We start from the raw sequence: 19,973 nt of genomic DNA, 5'->3' as shown, positions 1-19,973 counted from the left end.
TCTAGCTTTTTATACCTTAGGGGTACTTCACACTAAGCGAGATCGCTAGCGAGATCGCTGATGCGACACCGATTTTGTGACGCATCAGCGATCTCGCTGTGTGTGGCACGCATCAGCGACCGGCCCCCCCGCCGGGTATCACTGATCGTGCAGGAATGTCCTGGGCCATTTTTTTATCATTGGTGTCCCGCTGGCCAGCACGCATCGCAGCGGGAGACCAACGATCAGCGAGCTCCCAGCGCTGTAAGACGCTGGGAGCTGGTATCCAAGGTAAATAGCGGGTAACTAAGCGCGTGTGTGGCTTAGTTACCCGCTGTGTACCCTGGATACCAGCGTGCTTGCGCTGGGAGCTGGTATCCAAAGTAAACAGCGGGTAACTAAGCGCCACGTGCGCGCTTAGTTACCTGCTGTTTACCGTGGATACCAGCTTCCAGCGCGAGCACGCTGCTATCAAGGGTACACAGCGGGTAACTAAGCCACGCGTGCGCTTAATTACCCGCTATTAACCTTGAATACCAGCGTCCTCGCTAGTCCTGATCGCTGGTGAGTCTGCCTGTTTGAGAGCTCACCAGCGATCCTGACCAGGTCGTATCGTTGGGATCACTGGTGCGTCGTTTAGTGTAGCAGGACCCTTACACTAGAAGAGATCAGACTGCTGATAATGTTTTTACTAAACAAATACAAAACCCAATGTTATGATAGGGAAAGTCTTGACAGCACTGATGTTGGAATATAGATTTTATAATAGCATGCCTTGTGGAAAAAGCCATCCCCAAGAGCTGATCTCAGAGTTTGATCCTTAGGGCCCCGTCACACATAGCGAAATCGCTAGCGAGATCGCTGCTAAGTCACAAGTTTTGTGACACAACAGCGATCTCACCAGCGAGATCGCTGTGTGTGACAGCGATCAGCGACCGGCCCCCCTGCCATTATCGCTGTAGGAAAGCCCTGGACATTTTTTTGGTCGCTGGTCTCCCGCTGGCCAGCACGCATCACTGCGTGTGACAGGCGGAAGACCAGCGATCAGCTGGTAACTAAGGTTCACATCGGGTATCTAAGGGACGTGCTTCACTTAGAAACCCGATGTGTACCTTAGGCCTGTTTCACACATCCATTTTCCTGGTCAGTCTAAATCCGCCAAAATAGCGGAAAACGGATCCGCAGGCGGACTGACAGGAACGGGTGTGACCGGATCGGCGGATGTACGGATCCGGCGAAGGTGAAAATTTAAAGGAACCGCGTTTGTGAATAAATACTACCGGCGATGTAGCGCTCTTCGGGAGCGGGCATGCTGACGTGGGACCTGTCATCGGGATGGCTCGGGAGCTCGCGGGCACGGCGGGATCAGCTGTGAGGTCGCGGGAGCAGCGGTGATCTCGCGGGCGCGGCGGGATCAGCTGTGAGGTCACGGGAGCAGCTGTGATCTCGCGGGCACGGCGCGATCAGCTGTGAGGACGCGGGAGCAGAGATGATCTTGCGGGCACGGCGGGATCAAATGTGAGGTCGCGGGCACAGCGGTGATCTCGTGGGTACGGCGGAATCAGCTGTGAGGTCGCGGGAGTAGCGGGTAGCAGAGAGAGCGAGACTCAGAGGTGTCGGGATATAGGGTTAAATCACCAGAGAAAGTGAACATGCGGATCCGATCAAGAAAAAAACGTTGCAGGGTCCGTTCACTGCTGTCGGCGGACGCCAAAAATTTGGCGGATCCTCACAATATCGGAGCCAATGGCTCACCATCCGTCAAGATCCGCCGATAATGAAAGCCTATGGGGAAAAAAACGGATCCGCCAACAAAAATGGTGGATCCGTTTTTTTTTTTCAAATCGGCGGATCTTGACTGATGGTGACAAACGGATGTGTGAATCAGGCCTTAGTTACCAGCGCGCTGATGCAGGGAGCTGGTAACTAAGGTACACATCGGGTTTCCAAGTGACGCACGTCCCTTAGAAACCCGATGTGTACCTTAGTTACCAACTCCCTGCATCAGTGCGCTGTTAACTAAAGTACACAGCGACGCCGCGCGCTCGGCGTCGCTGGTGCTGATCGCTGGTGAACTGTCTGTTTGACAGCTCACCAGCGATCATGTAGCGACTCACCAGCGATCCTGACACGTTGATATCGTTGTCGGGATCGCTGGTGAGTCGCTATGTGTGACGGGGCCCTTAGAGGCTGCTGCAGGATAGTTCATCCGTAACCCATTTCTGCTAGGTGGTATACATTCACAGACTACAAAATATATATTCATCTTCTTTTATTATTAGGCTTATAGCACGTTTAAAGTGTAACTTCCATCAGAATGTCTGTGTTCGCCTCTAGCTTCTCTCGCCTTTGCCTTCCATAGAACTTTATGAGCACCAACTGCTATCGCGGCAATGAAACACACTATGTTTTCACTGAATACAGATTTTCCCAGTGAAGTGAGAGTATTGAGCATGAACGATCTCTCCAGAAGGAGAAAGAAGCAGATTTCCCTAAGTAGATGTATTACACAGATGCTTTTTTCATGTCTACTATTAATTTAGGAAATAAAAATTAAAATGACAGTCATGTTTTAAGTAGTAATAGGTATGTTTAAAATTATTAGAAAACTTTCACTAAGAAATTGATCATATTCTTCTTTCTTTTATAAATCTTATTCATGTGTTCTCATTGTTTTTCCCTTGTGAATGCCCGGAATCGTAGACGCAGAAGCAGATGTTAAGTAAAGTCCCTGAATTTGCTATTAAAAAGGGACACAATAGAGTCTGGGACAATTAACTAAACTTTTCCAAGTCTTTACTTCATACACTAAGTACAAATGCAAATTACAACCCGCAACATATAAGAAATACCCAACATGTTTACGGTAATTTATCTGTACTAATAAATACTGTTCCTTCCTGTATAACTATATCCATTTATAATAGCTTTTTATAATACATATTGTGAGCTTGGATTATCTGGAAAAAAGGTGACGAAACATATGTAATTGTGTAAGTATGCAATTAAAATAACATTGTTTATGCCGGTAATGAAAGAAAGCTTGTGCAAAGAACAAAGAATAGTTTCACTTTCATGTGGCTTACTAATGAAAAGCCTGGCAGCTGACAGTGGGGTTTGAAGAGTGAAAGGAAACTAAAAGGTGAACAGGGTTTACTTTTAATCCCTTCTCTCCACAGCCAACTTTCTTTTTTGCACTTTTTTTTTCCCCCCTCCCCTTCCTCAATGACGGCATTCATTTTACCATTCAATATACTGAAATATTTGAAAAATATTAGCGATTGGTAGCGATTGAGAATCTACCTCATGGGCTTATTCTAAATGAAAGGTTGCGTTACGAGTGCGAGAAGTTTAATGACTGACAGCCTGCTCTCCTGACCTACATGTCTCACACTTGGAACACTCCCTTTCATTTAAAATAACCTTTGGAGGCAGATTCTCAGGGAGATCGGTGTCAGGCCCATAGATCTTAAAGGGGTTGTCCGGTCCAAAATGATAAGACTGCAGTTACTCTGTGACAGCACTCTTATGAATCCTCCCAGCGCACGCACTGTTCGCTGCTGGGATTCGCTGGCTTCTGAGCCGGGACTGGCGGGTACGTATGCATTATGCATACCCCCGACCAGAGCCAAGTAGTGGTAGCGGCCTCGCTCCATACACTTGTATTGAGCGAGCAAGGGCCCCAAATAGTGACGCGACTGTCCAGTGGACGTGACTGACTAGTGGGACGGAGGCCTCTCCCACTAGTCAGTCACACCCACTGGACGGTCACGTCACTAGGTGGGACGTGTTTTCTGAGCCGTGGCTTGAGGGTATATATGAGTTATGCATACTTCTGGCCACATTAGGAAAGAGCGAGGCGCGCCGTACAAGTGTGGCGGGAAGTATCCTTAACTCATATATACCCTCTAGTTCTGGCCTAGAAGCCAGTAAATGCCCGCAGTGCTCAGTGTGTGCGCTGGGGGGATTCATAGGTCTGGAGACACGCAGAGTGACTGCAGACTTATCATTTTGGACCGGACAACCCCTTTAACAGCTCATTTACATATTAAGAACATTGAGGATTTCTCTGGAATAAAACACTAGAACACATATCAAGATACCATATTTTATTCATGTTTCTAAGACCTACATGTCCAGTCATAAGAAGGTTGATCCTGCTGACAGGTTCCCTTTAAGGTCTTGTGGGTTGAAAATTGTCTTGCAACTATTACAAATATCACATCCTGTTTCTATATTAACCCGTTATTAACTCTTGAGCTGCCCAGGGCTGTGATAATGGCATATTAATATCTGTTTTTATATGTAATATTTTCAACTATGGCCTTGTGTTTATATGTATGCAGGGGTGGATTAAGGGTGTTCAGGGCTCTGGCAGTTCAGACTGTGTGGCGCCCCTCAATGTGAAAGCTCAAATACAGTAAAGAGCCGCTCGCGCACACAAGCGTATAACTTGGACGAGTGCAACTCCATCTCCTCAATCAAAAAAAACTATACACCTCCCCTTTGATTCCTTGACAGCGCTTGCCTGCCCAAAGCCAAGCGCTGCCTGAATTGAATCCCCAGCGTTGCACATCCAAGCTAGCACTGCAGGAGCCGATCAGTCATGCACACAAGCAGTGTCAGTACAAGCCCCCATTCCTCTCCTGTCTACAGCGCCTTGTCTGCTGCTGTGTGTTCCTGTGTGAAGCGAGCAGGCGCTGCAGACAGGAGAGGCATGAGATAGCACCTTCACTAACACCGTGGGTGCACACGTGTTTAGCTCCAGCATTGTCAGTGTGGTTATGTGTTATCAGGCTAGCTATTGGGAGGGTCGGAACAATGCACGGAGCCTTTGGCCACGCCAAGAGATCAGAGAAATTCTAATTTGCATATGAAATGTGTGTGTTTTTTTTTATTATTAAAATCATGAATTTTATACTGCAGATAATTTTTGCTGGTGCTTGTAAGACTGTATATGTAAGTAGATTGTGTGTTGAGAGTGACAAACTTTGCAGTTGTGTGATTCTTGACTGTTTGCAAGGGTGGCAACATGCCCTTCCGTGCCACTATCCTCACCACAGCATCCTGTTTAGTTGTATGATTTTTGAGGGTTTCTTTTGCTCTGTGAAGCAGAAATGCACAGCAGGTGTCTGACTTATAACAATGATCTGCAGTGTGGTTTGTTGAGAAATAGGTGATTGTGGTGAACGTTTCTTTCAGACTGGTTGGTCAAATGACGCATTCAGTTTCTCAAGCTGTTTTTTAGTTGTGTTTATTTTGCACGCACAAAAAACAATAAATATATTTTATCTCTATAAAATTTTGTAGAGTCCAAAAAGTGAAGGCAGCACACCAGTGAGGATATCAAGTGCAGTTTTATTGGCCCATGTGTTGCGTTTTGGTCCCAAGTGTGGACCTTTCTCAAAACATCGCGCAAGGGCCAATAAAACTGCACTTGATATCCTCATTAGTGTACTGCCTTCGCTTTTTGGACTCTATTTATAAGGTTTGGTATATGCCTGGAAGGATTTTTGCACCCTTTCATGTTTTTGGTGCTGCTTTTTGTTTTTTCTATAGAATTTTGTAGAAATTTCACTTGACTAAAATGCTAATGTGGAATAAAGTATAAAAGCATACTCTTTTTTACTTAGTGTCACAGCTCTATTCAGGCTATAAGCACATACCCAACTTTTCAAGAGAAGGATGTTTCAGGCAATGTCAACAATTTTTTCACGAGGTCTCTTATTTAGCATTTTTTATGGTTTCTTCCTAAGCACTTTTTCGACACCCAATGTTTTTTTTTTTGCTTTATACTGCCACTTTCTGGTCATTTTTATCATCCTTTATGCTGCCACTTTCTGGACATTTTTTTTTCTTCCTTTATACTGTTTTTTTTAAGTCCGTTCAACAATAAAAAGAAACCCTATTGGTTTTTCAAGTGTTCTTTTAGCTTTTCCTATTGACTTCTATCATAAAGTATGAATTTTTTAAAGGGAACTTGTCACCATGTTTTTAATGTTTGAGCTAAGACTAGCACCTTAATCAGCACCTGTGCTGCCTTCTTTAAAGGGGTATATAACCCCCTCACTCCCCATGTATATTGCCCCAAAAACCATTTGAAACTCTTCCATGCTCAATGTAAATCCTGCCAGTCCGGTCCCATAAGTGTCCTTGCTGAGGAGTCTATTCCTCCTCCCATCTTCTTATTGCTGTCCTCCTGCTCTGATTGATGTGGATGAGATCTCCTGCCTGTTCACTTTGCTCTGCCCTACTGCGGGCAGAGCATAAATCATAAGTGAGCATACGCCCTACTGCTGGCATGCTCTCTTACATTTTAGAGCAAAGTGCCCTCGTGCGTACTGGAGATGTCTCTGCGCAGGTGCTAGATTTCACCCGGCTATGTAGATGAAGCAAGAGGCGTCAGAAGGATAGACTTCTCAGTAAGGCCTTCTATCGGACCACACTGGCAGGATTTACATAGAGCGCTGGAGAATTTATTATTTAAATGTTCACGCTAGCCACAAGCTTTATTCAGCTGCTCCTCCAACATGCAGAACATGCAACACAATTGCATATTAGGGTATTTATCCATGTGGTGTATTTGCTGCAGATTGGACGCTGCGTACAGCCGCAGCGTCCATGTGTTACAGCATAGTGGATGGGATATTATGAAATCCCATCTCCACTATGCGTACGAGGACGAAGGTGGCAGAACCCCATATACGCACATGCGGCGCGTCTTTATAGACAGCAGCATGTCTATTTATCTTGCGGAGACGCTCAGTCTCCGCAAGATAAATAACACTGTTCTATGTATAGAATGCGGTGATACCGCATGTGTTCACTGAACACAAGCGGACTCACCGCACGTACAAAATGGGGCAGCGCTTTGGGCGGAGTGGGTATCCGCTGCGTTCAAAGCACTGCCAATCCGGAATGTGGAGACATACCCTTAGTTACAGCCATTGCTGGTTCCTCCTGCACTGAGCTTTTCTGTGCATTGCATCGAGCTGTGTCACATAGCTCCTGGAGTATGTGTGCTGCACTTAAAGGGGTACCCGTCACCAAGATCCTATCAACAATATGTGGTATGTGTAGCAATAATAATATTTGCAAATACCTCCAATTAGAAATGTAGTATAATTCTTCTGATTCGCTATGTCTCTTTCCTCATGGTCAGGGCATTGCAGCGTGTGTGTATATATATATATACAGTTGTGGCCAAAAGTATTGACACCCCTGCAATTCTGTCAGATAATACTCAGTTTCTTCCTGAAAATGATTGCAAACACAAATTCTTTGGTATTATTATCTTCATTTAATTTGTCCAGAAAAATCCAATCTATAAAAGGTCACACCCCTTAAGTGAACGCCGTAAAAAATACAAAAAAGCAAATTATGCTTTACCATCATACTGTTTGGAAAAAGTGGAATAAAATGTGACCAAAAAGATGAATGTAAATAAAAATGGTATAACTGAAAAAGCCATCTTGTCCTGCAAAAAACAAGCCGTCATCTAGCTCCATAAGCGGAAAGATAAAAAAGTTATAGCTCACAAAATAAAGCGATACAAAAATAATTATTTTTTCTATAAAAGTTTTTATTGTGTAAAAACGCCAAAACAAAAAACTATATAAATGAAGTATCGTTGTAATGGTATACAGACCTGAAGAATAAAGCTGCCTTTCCAATTTTGCCACACGCGGAACGGAGAAGGAAAAAAAAAAAAAGGTTGTCCCGCAAAAAATAAGTCCTCACATGACTCTGTGGGCTGAAATATGGAAACATTATAGCTCTCAAAATATGGTACTGCAAAAACTTCTTACAAATAAAAGCGTCTTTCAGTGTGTGGCAGAAGCTAAACATAAAAGAAAGGATATAAATCTGGTATCGCTGTAATCGCACCGACCCGAAGAATGAAGTCGCCCAATCACTAATACCGCACAAGGGACGGCGTAAAAAATAAAACCAATCCTTCACCTTTTGTGGCTTTGTTCATTCTCCCCCCCCCAAAGATCGCAGTAAGGCGATCACAGTAGTTTACTCCCACATATGGGGGAATCGGCGTACTCAGGACAAATTGCACAACTTTTGGGGTCCAATTTTTCCTGTTATCCTTTGGAAAATAAAAAATTGGGGGCAAAAATATCAGTTTTGTGGAAAAAATATGATTTTTTATTTTCACGGCTCTACGTTATTAACTTCTGTGAAGCACTTGGGGGTTCCAAGTGCCCACCACACATCTAGATAAGTTCCTTGGGGGGTCTAGTTTCCAAAATGGGGTCACTTATGGGGGGTTTCTACTGTTTAGGTACATCAGGGACTCTACATGGCGTCTGCTCTTCTCGATTCTATCCAATGTTACATTCAAAACCTCAAATGGTGCTCCTTCCCTTCTGAGCTCTGTTGTGTGCCTAAAGAGTGGTCTTCCTCCACTCATGGGGTATCGGTGTCCTCAGGAGAAATTTCACCACAAATATTGTGGTTCGTTTTCTCCTAATACCCTTGACAAAATAAAAAAAAATTTGTGTACGAAGTAAAATTTTTGTGGAAAAAAAGTTAAATAAATGTTCATTTTTTTCTTTCCACGTTGCTTCAATTCCTATGGAGCACCTGAAGGGTTGTTTAACTTTTTGAATGTGGTTTTGAGCACCTTGAGGGGTGCAGTTTTTAGAATGGTGTCACTTTTGGGTATTTTCTGTCATATTGACTCCTCAAAGTGATTTCAAATGTGATGTGATCCCTAAAAAAAATGGTTTTGTAAATTTTGTTAATAAAAGAGAAATCGCTGGTCAAATTTAACCCTTATAACTTCCTAACAAAAAAATTTGGTTTCAAAGAATTGTGCTCATGTAAAGTAGACATGTGGGAAATGTTATTTATTAACTATTTTGTGTGATATTACGCTCTTATTTAGGCCTCTTTCACACTTCAGTCTTTTGATGTCAGTCGAAACCCGCCCTTTTTGGCCCTGCAGTGTGAATGCATCATAACACACTGCGGGGCGGGATCTGGGGCCTCCACAACACGCAGGCGCAATAGCCTGATGTCGGTTCTCGGGCAGTGCGCACTGCGCATGCCCGAAAACGCTTGTCACAGCGCAGGCGCCGGGATTCAAAACAGGAGGAGGCAGCGACGCACGGGGCATCATGATGGACAGATGGTGGGCGGTGCCGAGACACCGGACAGGCATGATGGTAGGCGGCTGATACAGGAGGTCACAACATACCTATGGGACACATTACAGGTATGAGGAGCTATTTATAAAAGTCGATATTTCAGCGTTACTAGGTGTCAGAAAAAGAAGAGCCACCTTCACAGAATGCAGCCTTAGTGCTGCTGAAGGTGGCTCTTTAACTGAAAACGCCTTGGGAAGGGGGGGGGGGGGTGACAGGTTCCCTTTAAGGGGTTAATTGATACTTATGGAATAAAATTTGAAGATTCCACCGCTTTTATTTTTTTGGGTTGGCTTATAAATTGATGGTGCAATAAAATTTGAATTATACTACCAAATGCCACACGAGTTACAGATCAGATTCAGGGACCCAGTAGTGTATGTAAATGCAGACTGGTCCTGCACCCAACCTGTATGTATAGGAGCACACAAAAGTGCACACTGAGTCAGTCACATCCACAATTTGCGGACTTGTCTGGTCACATGAACTCATAGAACCTTGTGATGGTTCTTATAATAGACCAGAATGTTTTTATTTTTCCGAGTGACGTTCTGGGTGTTGCTAGTGGTGGAGGATTACATTTATATTTATGACTATATCTGCAACATTATATGTAGTGGTTTTATTTGACAGACATTACAGATATTTTAGAAGTTGTTTTGTATGTGAACCTACATTTATGAGTGTTGTTTTCTTGGTACTTTATTTTTTACAGAGCATAAGGTTAATTCCGTACCTTGTTTGACATAAACACCAGACATCCTTTTTGAGTGATTGCCTATCCTCACCATTGTATTTCTTTCCTGCTGGGTCTTGTGACTTTGAAAGGAAGGCTTGCTTAAGATGTTCTGTCGTGCTTCCTGCCCAGTGTGGTTTAGCTATTTGCTTTAGCAAATTTACTAAACGTTTCTTTAGCATTTAGCGTTCTTTTTTTTACCCCCATTTTAGTAAACGCATAGAAGAAATGATAAAAATTGGACATGAATTTGCGAGATAGAAAATATTTCATGACAGAACTGGTGGGAGAGATACTAGTGGTCCTTAGCACCAAATGAGATAAATATATTAAAAGATTTTAAAATGCACATTTAAAAGATTGTCCCGTTTTTTCCCCCCCAAGGCTGACTTTCGGTGGTGCCTAGCGGCTGACCTTCTGTGCTGCCCAGCGGCTGACCTTCTGTGCTGCCCAGCGGCTGACGTTCTGTGCTGCCCAGCGGCTGACGTTCTGTGCTGCCCAGCGGCTGACATTCTGTGCTGCCCAGCGGCTGACGTTCTGTGCTGCCCAGCGGCTGACGTTCTGTGCTGCCCAGCGGCTGACGTTCTGTGCTGCCCAGCGGCTGACGTTCTGTGCTGCCCAGCGGCTGACGTTCTGTGCTGCCCAGCGGCTGACGTTCTGTGCTGCCCAGCGGCTGACGTTCTGTGCTGCCCAGCGGCTGACGTTCTGTGCTGCCCAGCGGCTGACGTTCTGTGCTGCCCAGCGGCTGACGTTCTGTGCTGCCCAGCGGCTGACGTTCTGTGCTGCCCAGCGGCTGACGTTCTGTGCTGCCCAGCGGCTGACGTTCTGTGCTGCCCAGCGGCTGACGTTCTGTGCTGCCCAGCGGCTGACGTTCGGTGCTGCCCAGCGGCTAACGTTCGGTGCTGCCCAGCGGCTGACGTTCGGTGCTGCCCAGCGGCTGACGTTCGGTGCTGCCCAGCGGCTGACGTTCGGTGCTGCCCAGCGGCTGACGTTCGGTGCTGCCCAGCGGCTGACGTTCGGTGCTGCCCAGCGGCTGACGTTCGGTGCTGCCCAGCGGCTGACGTTCGGTGCTGCCCAGCGGCTGACGTTCGGTGCTGCCCAGCGGCTGACGTTCGGTGCTGCCCAGCGGCTGACGCTCGGTGCTGCCCAGCGGCTGACGCTCGGTGCTGCCCAGCGGCTGACGCTCGGTGCTGCCCAGCGGCTGACGCTCGGTGCTGCCCAGCGGCTGACGCTCGGTGCTGCCCAGCGGCTGACGCTCGGTGCTGCCCAGCGGCTGACGCTCGGTGCTGCCCAGCGGCTGACGCTCGGTGCTGCCCAGCGGCTGACGCTCGGTGCTGCCCAGCGGCTGACGCTCGGTGCTGCCCAGCGGCTGACGCTCGGTGCTGCCCAGCGGCTGACGCTCGGTGCTGCCCAGCGGCTGACGCTCGGTGCTGCCCAGCGGCTGACGCTCGGTGCTGCCCAGCGGCTGACGCTCGGTGCTGCCCAGCGGCTGACGCTCGGTGCTGCCCAGCGGCTGACGCTCGGTGCTGCCCAGCGGCTGACGCTCGGTGCTGCCCAGCGGCTGACGCTCGGTGCTGCCCAGCGGCTGACGCTCGGTGCTGCCCAGCGGCTGACGCTCGGTGCTGCCCAGCGGCTGACGCTCGGTGCTGCCCAGCGGCTGACGCTCGGTGCTGCCCAGCGGCTGACGCTCGGTGCTGCCCAGCGGCTGACGCTCGGTGCTGCCCAGCGGCTGACGCTCGGTGCTGCCCAGCGGCTGACGCTCGGTGCTGCCCAGCGGCTGACGCTCGGTGCTGCCCAGCGGCTGACGCTCGGTGCTGCCCAGCGGCTGACGCTCGGTGCTGCCCAGCGGCTGACGCTCGGTGCTGCCCAGCGGCTGACGCTCTGTGCTGCCCAGCGGCTGACCCTCTGTGCTGCCCAGCGGCTGACCTGCTCTGTGCTGCCCAGCGGCTGACCTGCTCTGTGCTGCCCAGCGGCTGACCTGCTCTGTGCTGCCCAGCGGCTGACCTGCTCTGTGCTGCCCAGCGGCTGACCTTCTCTGCTGCCCAGCGGCTGACCTTCTCTGCTGCCCAGCGGCAGACCTTCTCTGCTGCCCAGCGGCAGACCTTCTCTGCTGCCCAGCGGCAGACCTTCTCTGCTGCCCAGCGGCAGACCTTCTCTGCTGCCCAGCGGCAGACCTTCTCTGCTGCCCAGCGGCTGACCTTCTCTGCTGCCCAGCGGCTGACCTTCTCTGCTGCCCAGCGGCTGACCTTCTCTGCTGCCCAGCGGCTGACCTTCTCTGCTGCCCTGCGGCTGACCTTCTCTGCTGCCCTGCGGCTGACACTCTGTTCTGCGGCTGACATGCCTACCTGCAGCCACTGATGATTTCATGAATTTGCAGTAACATTGAGGTTGCTGCCTACAAACTCGTGTTCTCATTTGCACCTGCAATTGGGCATGTCCTTAGCACAACACTTAGCGTGTGAACACAGCCTAGGAGCTATTCTGCAGTACCCAGCAGCACTCATTTCACATTAAATGGCACAATGCATTGTTAATTGGTTTGTCACTCGGCATCCTCTGAAGCTCAGAACAGCAGACTGTAGAGGTGCTGGCCATGAATATGGACCAAGATAATCTGAATCCCATAGTAAAGTCCCTGTGCTGATGTGTTGACTGTACCTGGAACTGTCCTTTTCATTTTGTTACTGGGATATAGATATCCAAATCATTTTAATCCAAAAAATGGTAGAACCATTTTCTTGTGTTCATCGCTGGGTGCTGGACCCCCACCAATCTGATATCCCATGGATGAATTTTCAATAACTGATGGCCTGACAGCCCATTTCGGCTTTGAGCATACGTAGCGGGTTTTTTTGCATTTTCGCGTCGTTTTTTAACACGCGATTTTGCTGCGAAAATGCAAAAAAGCATCCCATGCAATCCTATGGCATTCCGCACATGCTGTGCTAATGCTGCGTTTTTTTCCACGGCGGAATCACATAGCGGAAAAATACGCAGCATGCTCGATTCCGCACACATAGGATTGCATTGTTCCGCTTACTTTCCGCATGTAGCTATGTGCGGATGGTACCCAGGGTCTGGAGGAGAGGAGATTCTGCGTGCTAGTCACTTGGAATGCTTTGCCTGATCATACCATGATGTATTTATTTTTTTTAATCATATATAATCAGCCATGTTTACGGCTCAAGTTTTGACTCCGCATGCAGTTGACTGCATGCAGTTTTTCCATAATAAAAATGTGATAGGATTGCTTGACCCAAATGCAATCATTGTGAAACACGTGGTAATGACCTTGCTAAACTACATACAATGAAAACGCACACCGTTGAAATATTGTGATGGCTGGGCAGATGGTTCAGAAAATCTCTAAAATGGTTTGATTTAGTGTGGTTAATACTTACCTAAAGAAGGACAATCAATCAAGCCAAAGGTTATTGATGATGGTTGGGAAAAAGGCTAGCCTCTCTGCTCCAATTCTACTGAAGATCTACTACTTACAGTTAATATTGGCTATGATAGGTGTCAGACAAGTCTGTTGCTAGTGCATAGCCAATTTGAGTAAATAAACTCAAAATACGAAGCGTTCCATTAAAATACAATTTATTTCAATATATTTTTAAAAAAGACATACACAATAAAATAAAACGAAACAAAATGTCTCCAAGATGAGACGTCACCAAAAATTATTTAAATCACAATCAAGACCAACAATTATAGCCATTCAATTCAAAATACACAGCATATTATGCCAAATAATTGAAAGAAACTAATACATTTTATATTTAAAGAGGTATATCAGGAAATTAATCCATATGGAAGCAGAGCCCAGCTATATTAACTCCATAGGTATATATTTATTATCAAGAAAAATAAGTTGTACATATCAGCGGAGTCCAGCTCCATAATCACATATTTATTCCCAATAAAGGATTATACATATCATTTAATACAAAATCTGTGTTAAGCGTTTTCTGGAAAAAATAAATTTATACCTGATAATATGTAGTGGTGGCGTCTCACAACCCCAACGCGCGTTTCGCGGTTTGCTTCTTCCACGCCCCCGGAAATTGGCTATACATTAATTGTTTGAAGTGCCATTTTCTGTGGACAAATTGGATTAATTTAAGTCTGTTGCTAGGTAGCCTCATACACAGAAAGTTGCAAAGCCCCCTGTGTGTTATAAGTGTCCATAGATACCCCTTCCAATAGTGCCTACAGTGGGCACCATTGCATGCATGATGGGAAGGAGACAAGCTGGTGGAGGCTTTGGACAATGTTCCACTTGGTCTCATCATTAATGGAAGTGTGACCTAAAACACTTTTTAGTGATATTTTGTAATGGCAATTGCCTTTCAGAAGGCTAATGCACCATGCTACACTTCACAAATTAGGTGGATAAACATGACAAAACTCTTAAGGTATTCATGTGTCCTTCAAAATCTTCATATTCCAATCCAATCCAGAATCTTTGGGACGTGCTGGTCCTGAAAACAACAGCTGCTAATGTCTTGTTGCCAGGTGCCATTAGTCACCTTCTGAGAACTTGTGTAGTCCATGCATTGATGGGTGTGAGTTGTTTTGGAGGGAACAGTACATACATTTATAGGACATTTCACAACTTTCTTAAATTCTTATGAAAAAAAATACAGCACATTCTGCACTGAACTACTGTACCAATTTATTATATTTTAGGACTCTGACTCCACCAAAATAGATACCTACGCCAATTTTGTCAGATAATACTCAGTTTCTTCCTGAAAATTATTGCAAACACAAATTCTTTGTTATTATTATCTTCATTTAATTTGTCTTAAATGAAAAACACAAAAAGAATTGTCCTAAAGCCAAATTGGATATAATTCCACACCAAACATAAAAAAGAGGGTGGACAAAAGTATTGTCACTGTTCAAAAAATCATGTGACGCTTCTCTAATTTGTGTAATTAACAGCACCTGTAACTTAGCTGTGGCATCTAACAGGTGTTGGCAATAACTAAATCACACTTGCAGCCAGTTGACATGGATTAAAGTTGACTCAACCTCTGTCCTGTGTCCTTGTGTGTACCACATTGAGCATGGAGAAAAGAAAGAAGACCAAAGAACTGTCTGAGGACTTGAGAAACCAAATTGTGAGGAAGCATGAGCAATCTCAAGGCTACAAGTCCATCTCCAAAGACCTGAATGTTCCTGTGTCTACCGTGCGCAGTGTCATCAAGAAGTTTAAAGCCCATGGCACTGTGGCTAACCTCCCTAGATGTGGACGGAAAAGAAAAATTGACAAGAGATTTCAACGCAAGATTGTGCGGATGTTGGATAAAGAACCTCGACTTAAGCCCCCGTTACACACTGCGATATCGCTAGCAATATCGCTGTAAAGTCACTGATTTTGTGACGTTACAGCGATATTGCTAGCGATATCGCTGCATGTGATACTTACCTCCGACCGGCTCCCCCGCTGGTTATCGCTGATCGCGCGAGAAGCTGCTGGACCATTCCTCGTCGGTCACTTCCTGCGGCGCTTCCTGCTGTGACGACGAGCGACGCGTGGAGCCGGGCGGGAGGACGCAGGATCGCCGCGTCTGACAGGTAAGTAACGATCCCCGTCCCCAGCGATGTCGCTGGTGAGATCTGCCTGAGTGGCAGCTCACTAGCGACCACCTAGCGATGCACCAGTGATCCTGACCGCGTCATATCGCTAGTCGGGATCGCTGGTGCATCGCTAGGTGTAACGGTACCCTAACATCCAAACAAGTTCAAGCTGCCCTGCAGTCCGAGGGTACAACAGTGTCTACCCGTACTATCCGTCAGCGTCTGAATGAAAAGGGACTGTATGGTAGGAGACCCAGGAAGACTCCACTTCTTACCCCGAGACATAAAAAAGCCAGGCTGGAGTTTGCCAAAACTTACCTGAAAAAGCCTAAAACGTTTTGGAAGAAAGTTCTCTGGTCAGATGAGACAAAAGTAGAGCTTTTTGGGCAAAGGCATCAACATAGAGTTTACAGGAGAAAAAAAAAGAGGCATTCAAAGAAAAAAACACGGTCCCTACAGTCAAACATGGCAGAGGTTCCCTGATGTTTTGGGGTTGCTTTGCTGCCTATGGCACTGGACTGCTTGACCGTGTGCATGGCATTATGAAGTCTGAAGACTACCAACAAATTTTGCAGCATAATGTAGGGCCCAGTGTGAGAAAGCTGGGTCTCCCTCAGAGGTCATGGGTCTTCCAGCAGGACAATGACCCAAAACACACTTCAAAAAGCACTAGAAAATGGTTTAAGAGAAACTACTGGAGACTTCTAAGGTGGCCAGCAATGAGTCCAGACCTGAATCCCATAGAACACCTGTGGAGAGATCTAAAAATGGCAGTTTGGAGAAGGCACCCTTCTAATATCAGGGACCTGGAGCAGTTTGCCAAAGAAGAATGGTCTAAAATTCCAGCAAAGCATTGTAAGAAACTCATTGATGGTTACTGGAAGCGGTTGGTCTCAGTTATTTTGGCTAAAGGTTGTGCAACCAAGTATTAGGCTGAGGGTGCCAATACTTTTGTCTGGCCCATTTTTGGAGTTTTGTGTGAAATGATCAATGTTTTGCTTTTTGCTTCATTCTCTTTTGTGTTTTTTTATTTAAGACAAATTAAATGAAGATAATAATACCAAAGAATTTGTGTTTACAATCATTTTCAGGAAGAAACTGAGTATTATCTGACAAAATTGCAGGGGTGTCAATACTTTTGGCCACAACTGTGTGTGTGTATGTATGTATGTATGTATGTATGTATATATTGCTAAAATACAAAGCAAGTGTGTCATATTTAACTGTAGCCCTTATAGCAGTAATTTTGTCCAGGGGTGCCAAATCTTTTAGATGCCACTGTATCTCCACCCACACCACTGATTGGCAGTTTTTTTCCCACGTACAGTGTACACAGAAAGCTGTCAATCAGTGGTGGGGGTGGGGTCATACAGAGCTTATGATTATGCTTAACTATCAGGCTGCAGGTTTACTAGCCCTTTAATCCAATGCTGATAGAACAGGGATTTTATCAAAACTACATTACGCAAACCAGTAAGTGACACATCGCTCGAATAAGGTTCTCTGTCTCCATATTATGCTGCTCTCAGATTAAGTGACAGATTCCCTTTAAGTAAAGTATGCAACAATACTGCTGTAATATTACATTTTTTGTGCCAAATACAGTAAGTAGATTTTTAAGATACTGTAATACCCCTGAGCGTATTCTATATCCTTGTGATTATATGTGGATTAGTTCAGAAGAGAACAAGCCTTGTTCAAGGCATAGTGTCATCTCTCCTACCACACCCTTTTGGGTGTACAATATTGGTCATTATATGTAAATGTAGATGATGTGTGAACCCTGCACATTGCAGGGCAACGTGTTGTGCCGCATGTGACTTATTTGTATGCTGCATATTTGTACAGAATTGAATTAGATAATTATAGCACAATTTGTCTACAGTGCTGATGCTTGGGGTAACTGGGAGGAATTTTAGGTATTCCATAATTTTGCCTTGGTTTACAAATGGAATATATAAGTGACTTGTTTACAGGCTGTGACCCCTTCTCATCCAGATTGCCATTTAGTGCATCAACCTTCATGTAAAGCCCACTGCAATAAGATGCGTTAAATTTACTAACAGTGACTGGAATAATTTTATGTTGTAATTGGTGCTACTCGGTGGCATAAATTATGATTTTTTTTCTGCCACGTCCACAGCTGGGATGAGAACCTCACAAGTCAAAACTTTTTCACGCAAGTTGCACAAAAATTTTGTGACATTGCATGCAGTTTTGCAACAATATTCTGGAGCAAACTGTTTAATGAATAGGCCTTTACATATATTTGTCTACTGCACTGAAACGGCTATGAAGATACTTATTTGCTTCTGTGACTACCAATAAAATGTTTAGTCTGAGTAATGAATATATGTAATTTTTGTATTGAAAATGGACAAAAAACCCATTAAAAATGGCAGCTGGTGTAATAACGATCATAGAGCTGTTATTCTGAATTTCTTCTCTGTAACGCTTCAGCCATCTTCTCTCTGGATTTAAATAGCTGCTTATAATGCAGAAAAAATGTAAGCATATTGCATTCAAGTGACAACATAATTTGTCCTATGTAATGTATGATACTCCTTTGGCGTCTGTCCATGACCTCACATCTTGCCTTAGTGACCATTTATTGTGGTCTCTTTAAAAGGGTTGTCCAGTCTTCTGCTAAAAGGTTGTAGTTTCTTTGTGACTGCAGACTTCTGAATCCTTACTGTGTGCACACTGGGATTGTCTGGTGTCGCTGCCGAGAGCAGGCAGTCACGTAACCACAAGCATTGTGGTATGTATACATACAGGCGCGTGCCAACAAGACATGCCCGGCCTCTCTCTCAATACCGAACACGTCTCGTCCGAATGTGGACGAACTGTACAAGTCAGATTCTTGTGGTGACCTGACCACTCTCTCTGCAGTGACACTGAAGAATCGTGACGGTGTGCGATGCGCACGCTGCAAGGATTCAGAAATCTGCAGTCACATACAGTGACTACAGGCTCGGAGCAGATTTTCAGAGACTGCGCTACATGGTCACTAAACAGGACATGATGTCACAAACAGAAGGGTTATCATGTGGGTTCACATTACTTCGGACAAATTATGTTCTGCACCTTAATGCAATATCCTTACATTTTCTAAATCTCCTTATTTGAATTAGTTATGGACGTTCTCTTTACCAGGATCTGACCCACCCAGTGGGAAAGCAAGTCAGAAGTATGAAGTAATGAAGCAAATGGCATAATATATTATCCTATATATTCAGCGTGTTCATTTATGTTTTCTATTCCAGCACTGATTCATCCAGGTTAAACCCAGCTGGAGGTGTGATCCTCCCAATGTTTCCTCCACAAGTACAAACAAGCCCATTGAGGCACAGCCCCAAAGACACAGCGAGGACAGGCTGAACGCCGGCCTTAGTGTTTTTATTATTACTATTGTAGTAGCAGTAAGGTAGTGATGCTGGAGGTCTTTGCTTTGTCATCCTGCTCTCAGATGAAGTATCAAAAAAATCTGGTGACAAATTCTCTTTAATAGTGAAGATCGGTGACTGTACTGGAATCTATACTTTAGTTATACATTGTAAAGACAGCGTGGCTGTACATGGAGTCTGTAAAATCATTTATTTTTGCTTCTTAAAGGGCCTGTAATACTAAGCGATATTGCTAGCAATATCGCTATAACGTCACTGATTTTTGTGACGTTATAGCGATATTGCTAGCGATATCACTATGTCTGATACTTGCCTCCGACCGCTACCCCGCTGGTTATCGCTGATCGCGCGAGAACGTCCTGGACCGTTTCTCGTCGTCCGCTTCCTGCTGGGGCTTCCTGCTGTGGAGACGAGCGACGTGTGGACGCGGGTGGGAGGACGTCAGGATCGCCTCGTCTGACAGGTAAGTAGCGACCCCGACCCCTGCGATGTCGCTGGTGAGATCTGCCTGTGTGGCAGCTCACTAGCGACCACTTAGCGATGCACCAGCGATCCTGACCGCGTCATATCGCTGGTCGGGATCGCTGGTGCATCGCTAAGTGTGACAGTACCTTAAAGGCCCCTTTACATTTAGCGATGCACCAGCGATCCGACCCGGTCAGGATCGCTGGTGCATCGCTAAATGATCGCTATTGAGCTGTCACACAGGCAGACCTCACAGCGATGCAGCAGCGACGCAGCGCACGATACTTACATTTCACACACAGCGATCCTGACGTCCTCCCGCCCGCCTCCACACGTCGCTCGTCGCCACAGCAGGAAGCCCAGTAGGAAGCGCCCGACGAGAAATGGAGCCGGACATTCTCGCGTGATCAGCAATGGACAGCGGGGGAGCCGGTCGGAGGTAAGTATCACACATAGTGATATCGCTATGTGTAAAACCCCCTTAAGTCTGTAAGTCCTTAGTATCACTGCTAGCCCCTCTATTCCCAGGGCCCTTATCTATAGCACAACTGCTGTGACACCACTTAGGGATATCTCTTTAAACTGTGTATTGTATCTGGCTGCATGTTTGGATAAGTGTGCTGTAAGTTAGCTCTCTGT

General features: G+C 45.8%; 1 protein-coding gene across 2 annotated transcripts in view; it reads left to right on the top strand.

Moving 5' to 3' along the window:
• Positions 1-19,973, top strand: part of RB1 (RB transcriptional corepressor 1) — a 383,417-nt gene that overhangs the window by 234,948 nt on the left and 128,496 nt on the right. The window lies entirely within an intron of this gene.

Source organism: Dendrobates tinctorius, unplaced genomic scaffold, assembly GCF_039654945.1.
Source record: "Dendrobates tinctorius isolate UK_male_01 unplaced genomic scaffold, ASM3965494v1 ptg000064l, whole genome shotgun sequence".
NCBI classification, from domain to species: domain Eukaryota; kingdom Metazoa; phylum Chordata; class Amphibia; order Anura; family Dendrobatidae; genus Dendrobates; species Dendrobates tinctorius.
Note: the sequence above shows the minus strand (reverse complement) of the source record. Positions and strands in the feature narration are given on the sequence as shown.